This window comes from Lithobates pipiens, unplaced genomic scaffold (genome assembly GCF_037356315.1).
Source record: "Lithobates pipiens isolate NorthernLeopardFrog02 unplaced genomic scaffold, aLitPip1_a1.2 Scaffold_30, whole genome shotgun sequence".
NCBI lineage: Eukaryota > Metazoa > Chordata > Amphibia > Anura > Ranidae > Lithobates > Lithobates pipiens.
This window is the reverse complement of record NW_027507791.1, coordinates 169628786-169644010: the sequence shown is the minus strand read 5'-3', so window position 1 is coordinate 169644010 and position 15225 is coordinate 169628786. Positions and strand designations below refer to the sequence as shown.

Below are 15225 nucleotides of genomic sequence, written 5' to 3'. Positions count from 1 at the left end.
AAAAATAAAAAAAATAAGTCAATGCCAACAACTTAAAAAAAAAGCCTATGACATCGAGAAATCCCAGGCGGTCTCCCATCCAGGTACTAACCAGGTCCCAACCCTGCTTAGCCTCTGAGATCAAAAGAGATTTGGCTCTTTCAGGGTGATGCAGCCATAGTAGATTTTTTCAGGCACGCTCAACCCTCTTGACAAACACCAAGATGGTCACCTTGGGAAACAAACAAAAAAAACAAGTCAATGCCAACAACATAAAAAGAAGCCTACAGCACCTAGTATTCCCAGGCGGTCTCCCATCCAGGTATTAACAAGGCGCGACCCTTTCTAGCCTCTGAGATCAGCGGAGATTGGGCGCTTTCAGGGTGATGTGCCCATAGGCAATCTCTTTGGACACTCTCATCCCTCTTGAAAAATGCCAAGATAGTCACCCTGGCAAACAAGCGGAAAAAAACAGGTCAATGCCAACAACATAAAAAGAAGAATACGGCACCTGGTATTCCAAGGCTGTCTCCCATTCAAGTACTAACTAGGCCCAACCCTTCTTAGCCTCTGAGATCAGAAGAGATAGGGTGCTTTCAGGGTGATGCGGCTGTAAGCGATCTCTTTAGGCACTCTCAACCCTCTTGACAAATGCAAAGATGATCACTTTGGGAAACAAACGAAAAAAACATGTCAACACCAACAACATAAAAAGAAGCCTGGGCATCTGGAAAACCCAGGCTGTCTCCCATCCAGGCACAAACCAGGCCCAACCCTGCTTAGCCTCTGAGACCAAACGAGATTGGGCGCTTTCAGGGTGTTGTGCCCGTAGGCATTTTCTTTGTGCGCTCTCAACCCTCTTGACACATGCCAAGATAGACACCTTGGGAAACAAGGGAAAAAAACAGGTCAACGCCGACAACATAATGAGAAGCCTATGGCACCTGGTATTCCCAGGCTGTCTCCCATCCAGGTACTAACCAGGCCCATCGCTGCTTAGGCTCCGAGATCAGATGAGATTGGGCTCTTTCAGGGTGATTTGGCCGTAGGCACTGTCTTTGGGCACTCTGAAGCCTCTTGACAAAGGCCAAGATGGTAAAAAACAAGGTAAAAAAAACAGGTCAAAGCCAACAACATAAAAAGAAGCCTACGGCATCCAGTATTCCCAGGCGATCTCCCAATCAAGACACTAACCAGACCAGATCCTTCTATTCTGGTCTCCCATCCAGGTACTAACCAGGCCTGACGCTGCTTAGCCTCTGAAATCAGACGAGATCGGGTGCTTTCAGGTTGATGTGGCCGTAAGCGTTCTCTTCAAGACACGCCCAACCCTCTTGACAAACGCCAAGTAACAAAAGTCGCCTTGAGTAACAATCGAAAAAGCAGGTCAAAGCCAACAACATAAAAAGAAGCCTATGGGCTTACAGTGGACCTTAAAAGATGGGACCCACTAGCTCTGTCATGGTTCGGACGCTGTAATGTGTTGAAGATGAACGCGATGCCACGACTTCTGTATCTACTACAAGCCTTACCTATCAAAATACCCCAGACTTTCTTTCATGCGGTTCGCTCAATCTTTATCAAGTTCCTCTGGCGAGGCAAACATACGCGTATTGGTAGGGCAATGCTATTGCGACCGAAATTGCAAAGAGGTATTGGCTTCCCGGAACCCTGCTCTATATTACACAGCGACGCACATGACATGGGTGGTTAACTGGTGCCAGCATGGGGAACTGAAGCTATGGGTCAAGCTAGAGCAGGAGATGCCGTGGGGTCCACTGGCTGGTCTGCCTTGGGCGGGGAGGCCATTGGAGTCCTGTGTGACTACTCACCCGTTAATTGGCCTCTCGCTCGCCGAGATGGATAGTTTTTTTCACCTTTCCCACCTGACTAACTTCCCTTCTCCTATGACCCCAATTATTGGACATACTAGATTCCCTCCGGGCCATTCTGACCAGGCCTTTACCAGGCAAGCCCCGAAAGGGCTTCTGAGAGCAGCCCTATTTCTTGGACCCACGGGCTGGATTCCCACGGGGACCATACTGCTAGAGCAAGTACCTGTTGCATTGGATAGCTGGAGAGCTAGACAGCTCATCCATTTCCTCGGATCACTACCTAACCATTTGTTCTTCTCTGGACAATTCCACCCCTTCGAGGAACTTTGCCTGGATGATGGCCCAATTCGTAGTTCCCTCTCTAGGTCCAACCAAATCCTGACAGACGCACAATCCTCCACGGATCCGCCCTTCCTAGCTAAATGGAAAAGGGACTTACAAACTACATTCTCCAAACCACAGAAGGACAGAATACTCTTTTTCGCCCATAAGTCGTCACTCTGCAGTAAATATCAGGAGATCTCATATAAGCTGATCACACGCTGGTATCGTACACCAGTGGTGTTGGCCAAAATATTCCCCGGTCAATCTGACCGCTGCTGGCGCTGTGAGCAACAGGCTGGCACCATTCTCCACATTTTCTGGGAATGCCCTCAATTACAAACATTCTGGCAGCCTGTCCTGAGACTCATCCACAAGTTCACAGACATTTCCTTAGCCAATGATCCCGCAGCAGTTCTTCTTAATCTAACTCCTATGTCGAGAAAGCGTTATCATAAGTCCTTACTTAAACATCTCCTCAATGCAGCTAGGGCCTGCATCCCAAGTCAGTGGAAACAGCAATCTGCTCCAACGGTGACCCAGTGGTTCGCAAGGGTAAATGATATTGAAAGAATGGAAGACCTGACTGCCACAATGAGGGATAAAACGGAGGAGCATGGGAACAGGTGGTTCTACTGGACCCAGTTTCGCTTTTCGGAAGAATACCTCCGCGAGACATAGTAAGCTCATGGTGATCGTTGGAGATCGCTGTTCCAAACGTTGGACAGCTGATGAGCTGGTGAGCCGAGGGCGTCTCTTGCTCCCTGGGAGGGGACACCACCCTATCCACTCTACCCACGACACCCCCTTACCCCTTCTTTTCCTTTTCTGCATTTCCTTCCCCAATCTTCTCTTTCCCCTTCTCCCTCCTTTCAGTTCTACTATTTCCCTTCTTAACTTTAAAAAAGGGAAAAGAAAATGGTATGTTCTGACCCCATTTGACTACTACATAATACTCTTCCCCTATCTATGGATATCTAAACTCTTTGAGGGTAGCAGGGCCAGTATCAATAATATTTTAAGTGGTAGAGGATCCCAACGAGATGGAGCTTTAATCTCATCTTGATATGACCGCAAAGCTGTACACGTGCTATTCTCCTCGGACTTCTTACCATTGGCTCTGATATCCATGCAATATGATCGTTTGTTTGTAACTATTTGTATTACACATTCTGTGAAGTTGCCTTTGCATTGTATGTCGCATACTACTATAAATAAAAAAAAAAAAAAAAAAAGAAGTCTATGGCACCTGGTATTCCCAGGCGGTCTCCCATCCAGGTACTAACCAGGCCCGACACTGTTTAGCCTCCGAGATCAGAAGAGATTGGGCGCTTTCAGGGTGATGGGGCTGTAGGTGATCTCTTCGGGCACTCTCAACCCTCTTGACAAACACCAAGATGGTCACCTTCGGAAATAAGTGAAAAAAAAAACAGGTCAAGGCCAACAACATAAAAAGAAGCCTACAGCACCTAAAATTCCCAGGTGGTCTCCAATCCAGGTACTAGCAAGGCCCAAGCCTGTTTAGCTTCTGAGATCAGAGGAGATCGTGCGCTTTCAGGGATATGTGCCCATAGGCAATCTCTTTGGGCATTCTCAACCCTCTTGACAAATGCCAAGATAGTCACCTTGAGATACAAGCGAAAAAAAAACAGGTCAATATCAACAACATAAAAAGAAGAATACGGCACCTGGTATTCCAACGCCATCTCCCATCCAGGTACTAACTAGGCCCAACCCTTCTTAGCCTCAGAGAAGAGAAGAGATAGGGCTCTTTCAGGGTGATGCTGCTGTAAGCGATCTCTTTGGGCACTCTCAACCCTCTTGACAAATGCCAAGATGGTCACCTTGGGAAACAAGCGAAAAAAAAAAACGAATCAATGCCAACAACATAAAAAGAAGCCTACAATAACTGGTATTCCCAGGTGGTCTCCCATCCAGGTACTAACCAGGCCCGACTCTTCTTAGCCTCCAAGATCAGATGAGATTGGGTGCTTTCAGAGTGATGTGGCCATAGGCAATCTCTTCAGGCACTCTCAACCCTCTTGACAAACACCAAGATGGTCACTTTCGGAAACAAGCGAAAAAAAAACAGGTCAAGGCCAACAACATAAAAAGAAGTCTACGAAACCTGGTATTCCCAGGCGGTCTCCCATCCAGGTACTAACAAGGCCCGACTCTTCATAACCTCCAACATCAAACGAGATCGGGTGCTTTCAGGGTGATGTGCCCATAGGCAATCTCTTCAGGCACTTTCAACCCTCTTGACAAACGCCAAGATGGTCACCTTGGGAAACAAGCAAAAAAAATAAAAAATAAGTCTGAAGCTAGAGACAATACGGTCCGAGTCCTCAATTTAATCCATGCGGCGCATGTACAGGGAAGGCCCTTGCTTATGTTGTCAACGGACGCGGAGAAGGCCTTTGACAGGGTGGCCTGGCACTTTATGCAGGCCACCCTGGAACATATAGGTCTTGGCCCCAACATGATGAGCTGGGTAATGTCGCTTTACTCCACGCCGTCGGCAGCGGTACGGGTGAACGAGCGGTGCTTGGACTCTTTCCCCATCACTAATGGGACGAGGCAGGGGTGCCCTCTGTCTCCCCTAATTTTTATTCTGACACTGGAACCACTTATGTGTCACGTTCGGAATGACCCAAATATTACTGGCATATCCAAACCCTCGGCACACCACAAAATTGCGGCGTACGCTGACAATCTAATTTTTTCCATCTCCAATCCACACATTTCGCTTCCCAATATACTCGCGGCTCTCCGGCGATACGGCAGCCTATCAAACTATAAAATCAATTGCACCAAGTCGGCTGTATTGAATATATTGGTCCCGGATGGTGAGGCCAAGAGGCTACGCTCCGCTTTTCCATTCTACTGAGCTGAAAAATCTATACGTTACCTGGGTGTTGACATCGCAGCGGATTTGGCGCAATTGCACCCGCTTAATTTTGTCCCTCTCCTGAATCGACTGAAATCTGATTTGGGAAACTGGCATGCTTTAAAACTAACCTGGTTCGGGCGCTGTAATGCATTCAAAATTACGGCCCTCCTGCGGATCTTATACTTGTTCCAGACATTACCGATCCAGTTACCCCCAACTTTTTTCAGGCAACTGCAGGTGCTGCTCCGGGACTTTATTTGGGCGCGCAAACCGCCCAGAGCCCATTTGCAATTGCTTGCCAGACCAAAGGACAAGGGGGGTCTGGGTCACCCAGATCTGAGACAATACTACAGAGCGACTCTGCTAGAGAGAGTCGTTGATTGGCATTGTAATGGCCCACACAAGCAGTGGGTGGAGATGGAGATTGAGGATGGATCCATTCCCCTATTGATCTCCCTGTAGCTCCTGTCCTCCCTACCAAAAGACCTCAGAGATCACCCCCGTAGTGGGAGCTACGTTGGCTGTTGTGCGGAGGTTGTTCTGCTGCACACACATTGCTCCCCTGCCGTCACCAATGACTCCGGTTATAGGTAATCCAGACTTCACACCGGGATTTACCAACAAGAAACTGCGACAGTTGACAGTGGTGGGGAAACAGCGTCTGGGAGAGGTGTGGCCCTTGGGAGGGCTCCCGACCACGCAAACTGTTGCCGAGCTTTCTGACCCTCCGCTTGACTTGTTTAGTGCTTATCAACTTCGTCACTTTGTTCTGGCCATACAAAGGGCCCCCTACACTCCTAGAGACCTGACGCCTTATGAATCCATCTGTCACAAAAGGGAACCTGTGCGACACACCCTATCCCTCCTCTACAACCTATTGAGTTGGTAGGAGGAGGAGTCGACCCCACCATTTATCCACAAATGGGAGAGGGACTTAGGCATCACATTTACCCCACAACAGATAGGGAAGATTCTGAACTTAGTACATAAAGCTTCCATCGCAAACCAATATCAAGAATCAGGATACAAGATAGTCTCACGCTGGTATAGAGTCCCATACCTTCTGAATAGATCGATCCCGGATGTTTGTTGGAGGTGCAATTCAGATACGGGGACCATGGGACACCTTTTCTGGGCATGCCCGGCCTTGAGGAACTTTTGGGTTCCCAGCAGCGTGCCTTCTACACTTGACCGAACAGCCTGTTCGAAAATACAAAAAAACCCTCACGATGCAACTCCTGAACGCCGCCAAGGCCTGCATTCCCGCACTGTGGAGGCAGCCTCAGCCCCCATCCAAGGTGCTGTGGTATTCCAAAGTCAATCATATTCTCCGGATGGAAGAATTGACCGCCACCCTTCACAACACTGAAGAGGCATTTAGTGTTACATGGAGGCCCTGGAGGTATTTTACTGGTACTCGAGACTACATTCGGGAGGTGAGCAGCGCCCCTGTCCCAGAAAACGACTGAACATCTAACCTTTACCTACGTAGGCCATGTCTGCCCTGGGTGGCACCCCCCCCCCCCCTTTTTGTCTTAATTTTTCTTGGTAATCAAGCAAAAAAAAACAGGTCAAAGCCAACAACATAAAAAGAATCCTACGGCATCCGGTATTCCCAGGCGATCTCCCAATCAAGACACTAACCAGGCCAGATCCTTCTATGGCACCTGGTCTTCCCAGGCAGACTCCCATCCAGGTACTAACCAGGCCTGACGCTGCTTAGCCTTTGAAATCAGATGAGATCGGGTGCTTTCAGGGTGATGTGGCCGTAAGCGTTCTCTTCAAGACACGCCCAACCCTCTTGACAAACGCCAAGATGGTCGCCTTGAGAATCAAGCAAAAATAAACAGGTCAACGCCAACAACATAAAAAGAAGCCTACGGCACCTGGTATTCACAAATCGTCTCCCATACAGGTATTAACCAGGCCGTACACTGCTAGGCCTCCGGGATCAGATGAGATTGTGTGCTTTCAGGGAGATGTGGCCATAGGTGTTCTATTTAGACACTCTCAACCCTCTTGACAAATGCCAAGATGGTCATCTTGGGAAACAAGTGAAAAAAAACAGGTCTCCCATCTGACACAGACCCTGCTTAGCCTCTGAGATCGGGCGCTTTCAGGGTGATGTGACCTTAGGTGAACGCTTCGAGACATACTCAAAACTCTTGACAGATGCTACCTTGGGAAACAAGCGAAAGAAAAACAGGTCAAAGCCAACAATATAAAAAGATTCCTACGGCACCTGTAATTAGGTACTATCCAGGCCGGACCCTGCTTAGCCTCTGAGATTTCTTTGGGCTCTCTCAGCCTTCTTGACAAATGCCAAGATGATCACCTTGGGAAACAAGCGGAAAAAAAAACCATGTAAACGCCAACAACATAAAAAGAAGCCTACGGCACCTGGTATTCCCAGTTGGTCTCCCATCCAGTTACTAATCAGGCCCGACAATGCTTAGCCTCCGAGATCAGACAAGATCAGGCACTTTCAAGGTGATGGGGCCATAGGTGATCTCTTCGGGGACACTCTCAACCATCTTGACAAACGCCAACATGGTCATCTTGGGAAACAAGCGAAAAATACCAAGTCATTGCCAAAATTGGAGGCTAAGCAGGGTTGGGCAATCAGTTTCCTTGCCTGAAATAGGCATGTCAGAACTGCCATCTGGCTGCTTCCCGGGTTTCCAACTCCTTCAACTAATCCCAGGAGACAATACTTTGCCTCCATCCTGGTGGAGGTTCCAAACACCCGATCAATGGTTCCTGTCACCTCCATCCAGTAGCGGATCAACTTTGGGCATCTCCAAAACATGTGCATCATGTCTCCTCCCATGTTCCCGCACAAGGGGCAACTTGCGTCCGGCCGTTCGGCCAAATTGAAAAAGTTTACGAGGAGCATAATAGGTTCTATATAATGAGAACAGATGTGACATCCTCTGTGAGGAGAGCCACAATTCACCACAAGCAGGATTCCTGTGGCCAATTATAGCTCAGGGGGGTATAGTACACACCCCACACTATATAAGGCTGCCAGCGGCGGCCTTGTATAGTGTGTTGCGGTGGTCAGGGAAAGAGGACGATAGGCAGGGGCAGTGTCTTTACTGCTTGGGAACCTAGCACTGTTACAGTGGGTGTTATGTGCCTCCTGCACAGTACACACCTGAAGCTACCCTTTATTACTGGTGTTCAATTTCTGCCATACATGCATCTGCAGTGCAGAAGTTAGAGTGGGTCCTGTGTGCCTCCTGCACAGTATACACCTTATTGCTGCTGTTCTGTTTCTGTAATACAGGAACCTAGCACTGTTACAGTGCTAGGGTGTACAGAGAAGCTGGTATATATAGAAGACTACAGCATACAGAAGAACGGCTAGTGAATACAGAATACAGACTCGTGTAAACAGATAGGCTTGAGTATACAGAGATGCTAGAGTAAACAGTGAGGCTGGGGTACACAGAGAGGCTAGTTTAAAGAGAGGCTAGTATATACAAAGATGTTAGTGTATAGAGAGAGTTGAGTGTATACAGATAGGACAGTACGTATAGAGAGACTAGTGTATACAGAAGACAGGCTTTGGTATACATCCAAGATGACAGTGTATACAGAAGACTGGGTAGTGTATACAAAGAGTCTAGTGGGTACAGAAGACAGGCTGGTGTATTCTAGCTAGTTTTTACAGTCTAGTGTATACAGAAGACAGGCTGTGGTATATAGAGGGTTTAGTGTATTCAGAGAGTCTAGTGTATACAGTCGGCGAGTGTATATATAAGACTGGCTAGTTTACACAGTGTTTACAGAGATGCAAGGGTGTACAGAGAAGCTGGTATATATAGAAGACTACAGCATACAGAAGAAAGGCTAGTGAATACAGAATACAGACTTGTGTATGTAGATAGGCTTGAGTATACAGAGATGCTAGAGTTAACAGTGAGGCTGGGGTACACAGAGAGGCTAGTTTAAAGAGAGGCTAGTATATACAAAGATGTTAGTGTATATAGAGAGGTTAGTGTATAGAGAGGGTCGAGTGTATACAGAAAGGACAGTGCATATAGAGAAACTAGTGTATACAGAAGACAGGCTTGGGTATACATCAAACCTGACAGTGTATACAGAAGACTGGGTAGTGCATACAGAGAGTCTTGTGGGTAAAGAAGACAGGCTGGTGTATTCTAGCTAGTTTTTACAGTCTAGTGTATACAGAAGACAGGCTGTGGTATACAGAGGGTTTAGTGTATTCAGAGAGTCTAGTGTATACAGTCGGCGAGTGTATACATAAGACTGGCTAGTTTACACAGTGTTTACAGAGATGCAAGGGTGTACAGAGAAGCTAGTATATATAGAAGACTACAGCATACAGAAGAAAGGCTAGTGAATACAGAATACAGACTAGTGTATGCAGATAGGCTTGAGTATACAGAGATGCTAGAGTAAACAGTGAGGATGGGGTACACAGAGAGGTTAGTTTAAAGAGAGGCTAGTATATACAAAGATGTTAGTGTATATAGAGAGGTTAGTGTATAGAGAGAGTTGAGTGTATACAGATAGGACAGTGCATATAGAGAGACTAGTGTATACAGAAGACAGGCTTTGGTATACATCCAAGCTGACAGTGTATACAGAAGACTGGGTAGTGTATACAGAGAGTCTAGTGGGTACAGAAGACAGGCTGGTGTATTCTAGCTAGTTTTATCAAATTACGTTTTATTAATTTCCAGCGGTTGCATAGGAACACAAACAGTACAGAAGTACAGCAGTAGGCGAGTAACTACATAGCTTTGCAAGAATAAGAATAGACATGTGATATGCAGTGTCATATTACAGGCGTGTGCAGTAGATATCAGTAGCTTGGGCAGTGGGGTGCTGGGGGGCAGGGAACACCAAAAGTCAGCTGCCCCTCCCACGACCCCCACGGCCCAGTATGCGCTGCCCTGCGGCCTATGCAAAACACTGAACTTGTAACAGACTAAGTCCGCTATAAAAACAGGGGAGGTGAAAAGGGAAAAGACAGAAAAGAAGAAGAGAAGAAAGTGCCAGAGATCCAAGTCGCCATACCCCATCCAGGTCGCCCCTAGTCCTCCCGCAGCCGCCATCTCTCCCAGACTTGGTCAAATTCCTCCAGCCTGTCCCGTATTCTGGCAGTCAGTTTCTCCATAAGTTCTACGTCCTTTATCCTGGAATAAAGGGCTTCCATAGAGGGGGCCAGTCAGCTCTTCCAGTTGAGAGCTATTAGGCAACGAGCTGCTGTGAGGATATGTTGTAGAAGCTTCCTAGATGGCTTAGACATCTTTGGTTGGGATAAGCCAAATAGGAAGAGCTTGGGTATGAACCGGACAGAGACCTCAAATACCCGGGTAAGGAGCTGTTGGATGGATTTCCAGAAAGGGGCTATCAAAGGGCAAGTCCAGTATATATGGAACAGGGTGCCCCTGTCCTTCAGGCAGCGCCAGCAGCGATCAGAGGCGGAGGGATAAATTTTGTGGAGTACCGCTGGGGTCTGGTACCAGTGGTAGAGAATTTTATAGAAATTCTCCTTGTAAAGGGTACATAGAGAGGACTTAGCTGCCTGCCTCCACACCCCCTGCCAGGCTTCCAGCGGAAGTTCCTCACCCAACTCCCTTTCCCATCTCAACATATACTTGTGCTTGCCCCTTGTGTGAAAGTGGTGCGAGTTAAGGATGCGGTAGAGGTCTGATATCATTCCCCTGCGGTTCCGTCCCTCAAGTATAATCAGTTCGAACGAGGAGGGTGGGGAGAATTGGAGCCTCGGGGCTATGGTTTGCGCAAAATGTCTGATCTGAAGATAACTGTAGAAGGCCTGTCGGGGGAGGTCGTGTTTAGTCTGCAGCTCCGAGAAAGACAGCAGTTTTCTCGATCTGGGGTCTACTAGATGTCCCAAGTGAAATAATCCTCGGGATGCCCAGGGCCATGACATCTGGTGGGTTAGGCTGTCCGGGAGTTTAGGGTTACAAAGAAACGAGGTCAGCACGGATGCCTCCGAGTGGAGCCTGTGCTCCCGGGAGAGTTTCCCCCAGAGCTGGGTGAGCTGGACCATCGGCCCTAATAGCCGGTTCGTATCAATCTGTACGTCCGCTCCCCAGAGCAGGCTGTTCGGGTGCACCGGGGCTAGCCATAGCTTCTCAATCTCCGACCACTTGTTGTACGACCGTTGTGGGAACCAGGAGACTATGGCCCGGAGCTGCGCCGTTTGATAGTACCTAACCAAGTCGGGGAACGCCAGGCCGCCGTCCGAGCGCAGAGCAGTCATAACGGAGGCAGGAACCCGATGTTTTTTATAGGTCCACAGGAACTTCAGCAAGTCCTTCTGGAGCAAACGGAGGTGCGCGTAGGGGATCTGGACCGGTAGCGTCTGGAATAAGTAAAGGAGTTTGGGGAGGATTACCATTTTGATGGACGCGAGCCGCCCTATGAGCGATAGTTGGTGTGCCTTCCATTTATGGATAAGTTCCCTAATCCCCCGGTAAAGGGGGGGGGAAGTTGGCCTGATACAAAGTGTGGAAGGATGGGGTGATGAAAACCCCCAAATATTTAAGGGAGGAGTTCTCCCACCTGTAGGGAAACACAGAGCGAAGGTGGGTTTCCTCCGCCAGTGGTATATGGATCGGGAGGGCCACCGACTTGGAGGCATTAATTTTATAACCCGAGATCTCCCCGTATCGTCGCAGTTCCGCATGCAGGTTGGGCAAAGACGTCCTAGGCTGGGTTAGGGTAAGGATGACATCATCCGCGAATAGAGATATTTTAAATTCCCTGTCCCGAACCAAAATTCCCCTTACGTCCGGATTGCTTCTAATGGCCTCCGCCAGGGGCTCTACACAGAGTGCAAACAGCAAAGGAGATAGCGGACAGCCCTGGCGGGTGCCATTGGCGATAGAGAAGACTGGAGACGTTGCATACGGGGTTTTAACTTGCGAGGTGGGAGTGGTGTTGAGATGTTGTATTGCGTGTAGAAAAGGACCTCGAAAGCCCATGTGGCGTAAAGTTGCCGTCATGAATGGCCAGCTCAGGCGGTCAAATGCCTTTTCTGCGTCTAGACTCAGGACCAGGGAGGGGAGAGTGGTCTTGTTGGCTACGTCGATAAGGTCAATAATTTTCCTGGTGTTATCGCCCGCCTGTCTGTAAGGTACAAAGCCTACCTGGTCCTTATGGATCAAAGCAGGAAGAATGGCATTGAGGCGGTTCGCCAGAATTTTTGTGAAAATTTTTAAATCTGAATTTAACAGAGCAATAGGCCTATAGCTGGCACAGACAGTCGGGTCTTTGTCTGGTTTCGGGATGGCGGATATAAAGGAAGCCAGCATTTCAGTGGGGACCGGAGACCGTTGGAGAAAGGAGTTAAACAGTTTGGTCATGTGGGGGCTCAGAATAGGTAGAAATGTCTTATAATACTCGTACGGGAACCCGTCTGGCCCTGGAGATTTATGGGCTGGCAGTGCTTTCACAGTCGCTGAGAGTTCCTCATCCGTAATTAGGGCGTTAAGGTCTTGAAGGTCTGTGTCTGACAGTCGGGGCAGTGTCACGTTTTCTAAGTACCTAGTGATGCGATCAGTCAATGCGGGGGCTGGTGGATTGTGGGGTATGTCCTGCTTGTTGTAGAGATCAGTGTAAAAGGCCGCAAACCTGTCCGCAATGGCCTACTGTTTTTGATTTGGGCAGGTGTAGATGCTTGTGTTTGATCAGCCAGTTTCCGAGCCAACAGAGTCTGCGCTTTATTTCCCTTGTCATAATAGAGCTGTCGCAAGCGGATAAGCGCCCTCTCCACTGAGCCTAGAGCAAGATCTCTCAAAGTTAGTCTCACCAGCACGATTTGTTTAATCAGTGAGAGGGAGGGAGCTCCCCGAAGCCTAGCCTCAAGGGTCTTCAGCTGACCTTCAGCCATTAGCTTGGCGGCCTGTGCATCTCTCTTCAGTGCTGAGGAGAGGGCAAGGCAGCGACCCCGTATAACAGCCTTGTGGGCAGCCCACAGGGTGGGGAGGGTAACGTCTGGGGTATCGTTTTCAGCAAAATACAATTGGAGCGAAGAATCCAGCTCCGCTCTGGTAGGGAGATGCTGCAATAAGTAGTTTTTCAGTCGCCAGTTGCAGGGTTTACGAAAGGGGGCCCCAATGTCTAGCGTCATGGTAATCGGGGCGTGGTCAGACCAGGAGATAGGAAGAATGTGTGCGGAGCGGACGGCCCTCAACGTGTTATTGTTCACAAAAAAATGATCAATGCGTGAGTGAGTGCGATGGGGGGCCGAGTAAAAGGTATATTGGCGGTCCTGGGGGTGTAGGGTGCGCCATACGTCAAATAGAGCCCGTCTTCTGGTGATCTGGCAGATCAACTTAGAGTCCCTCAAGACTCTGGTTTGGGGCGCTTGTGGATTCCCCACATGGCGGTCATGCGGAACTGACGGAGTAAGATTGAAGTCCCCCCTATCACCAGAAGCTCGGAAGGCGTCCTAAAGAGGCGGGACAGCACGCTAGACAAGAAGCGGTGCTGCCTTGCGGTAGGGGCATATAGGGCACAGAGGGTAAGGGCCTGCGCGCGCCAGGTACCTCGGAGTATGACATAATGGCCCTGCGGATCAAGGTATGTGGATGTGCACGTAAAGTGGGAACCTTGCCTGATAAGTATGGCCACCCCCGCCCTCTTGCGTGAGCTGAAAGCCTGATATACCTGGGGGAAGTGTCTAGAGGCAAACTTAAAGGAGTCCCCACGGTTAAAGTGAGTTTCCTGGACCATCACTATGTCCGCCCCGGATTGCCTAAATTCCCTGAGCGCAAGGTGGCGTTTTTTATTGGAGTTTAGACCATGCACATTAAGTGAGAAAATCTTAGCCATGATCGGGAGGGGGGTGGTCGGGGATAGTCATACTTAACTGAAGCCAGTAGAGAAATGCGGATCCCGAAGAGAGAGGCGACTGCTGGAGAAGGACCGGCGACCCAGAGGACCACTGACAAATGTCCGCACAGGGGGCGGGGCAGAGAGAGAATCTAGAAGAAAGAGAGAAAATAGAAACATAGACAAAATACATAACCAGTATTAGCTGTAACATGCGCCAGGTCCAGATGCCCTATAGGGACACCGAGCCCAAGCGGTTCCGATAGGTCTCCTGACCTGGGCGTCCCCCAGCCAAAAAAAAACCCAAAAACAGAAAACAAGGTGGGGGGAAAAAACCGGGTCAGGTAGACACCAACAGTTAATAGTCTTCGATGGAACCAAGGGGTGGAAAACCACGGGGGGGGGGGGATCAGTAATCTGAGAGTTGGTCTGTCCTCGGACTCTGCCTAGGCCAGCCCTGGGTAAACGCAGTTCAAAATAGAAACCTTGTGAAGCTCAGGCCCTCGGGGGGGAGGGGGGGGGGAAATTCCCCAAGCAAAAAGGATGTAAGAGAGCACTCAGGGAAAAAACAAAAACAAAAACAATAATAACACTGCAGATAGTAGGGAGTTCCACCGGTGGAGGAATCCGTGTTACTTATGCGTAGGCGGTCTGCGGTCTGGATCCGGTCCTCTGTGTCTTTTAGCCGAGGGTACTTTCTGCCAAAGCACCGGTGGAGGTGGCGGGGAGGCTATCAGATCCCAGTCAGGGAGCTTGGGGACAGGTATGCCCAGGGTATCACAGAAGGAGGCGAGATCCTCCGGATAGCGAAGGGACACCGACTTCCCCTGATGTCTGGCTGTGTCTAGCTAGTTTTAACAGTCTAGTGTATACAGAAGACAGGCTGTGGTATACAGATGGTTTAGTATATTCAGAGAGTCTAGTGTATACAATCGGCGAGTGTATACATAAGACTGGCTAGTTTACACAGTGTTTACAGAGATGCAAGGGTGTACAGAGAAGCTGGTATATATAGAAGACTACAGCATACAGAAGAAAGGCTAGTGAATACAGAATACAGACTTGTGTATGTAGATAGGCTTGAGTATACAGAGATGCTAGAGTAAACAGTGAGGCTGGGGTACACAGAGAGGCTAGTTTAAACAGAGGCTAGTATATACAAAGATGTTAGTGTATATAGAGAGGCTAGTGTATAGAAAGGGTTGAGGTTATAGAGAAAGGACAGTGCATATAGAGAAACTAGTGTATACAGAAGACAGGCTTGGGTATACATCAAAGCTGACAGTGTATACAGAAGACTGCGTAGTGCATACAGAGAGTCTAGTGGGTAAAGAAGACAGGCTGGTGTATTCTAGCTAG

General features: G+C 48.7%; 4 pseudogenes; all 4 read right to left on the bottom strand.

Annotated features, from left to right (window-relative positions):
* Positions 1 to 911: 911 nt before the first annotated feature.
* LOC143948284 (5S ribosomal RNA) lies at positions 912 to 1030 on the bottom strand (annotated as a pseudogene).
* Positions 1031 to 3372: 2342 nt separating this feature from the next.
* Positions 3373 to 3491, bottom strand: LOC143949306 (5S ribosomal RNA; annotated as a pseudogene).
* Positions 3492 to 4032: 541 nt separating this feature from the next.
* Positions 4033 to 4151, bottom strand: LOC143945537 (5S ribosomal RNA; annotated as a pseudogene).
* Positions 4152 to 7416: 3265 nt separating this feature from the next.
* On the bottom strand, positions 7417 to 7535 carry LOC143949400 (5S ribosomal RNA; annotated as a pseudogene).
* Between the last annotated feature and the right edge of the window lie 7690 nt (positions 7536 to 15225).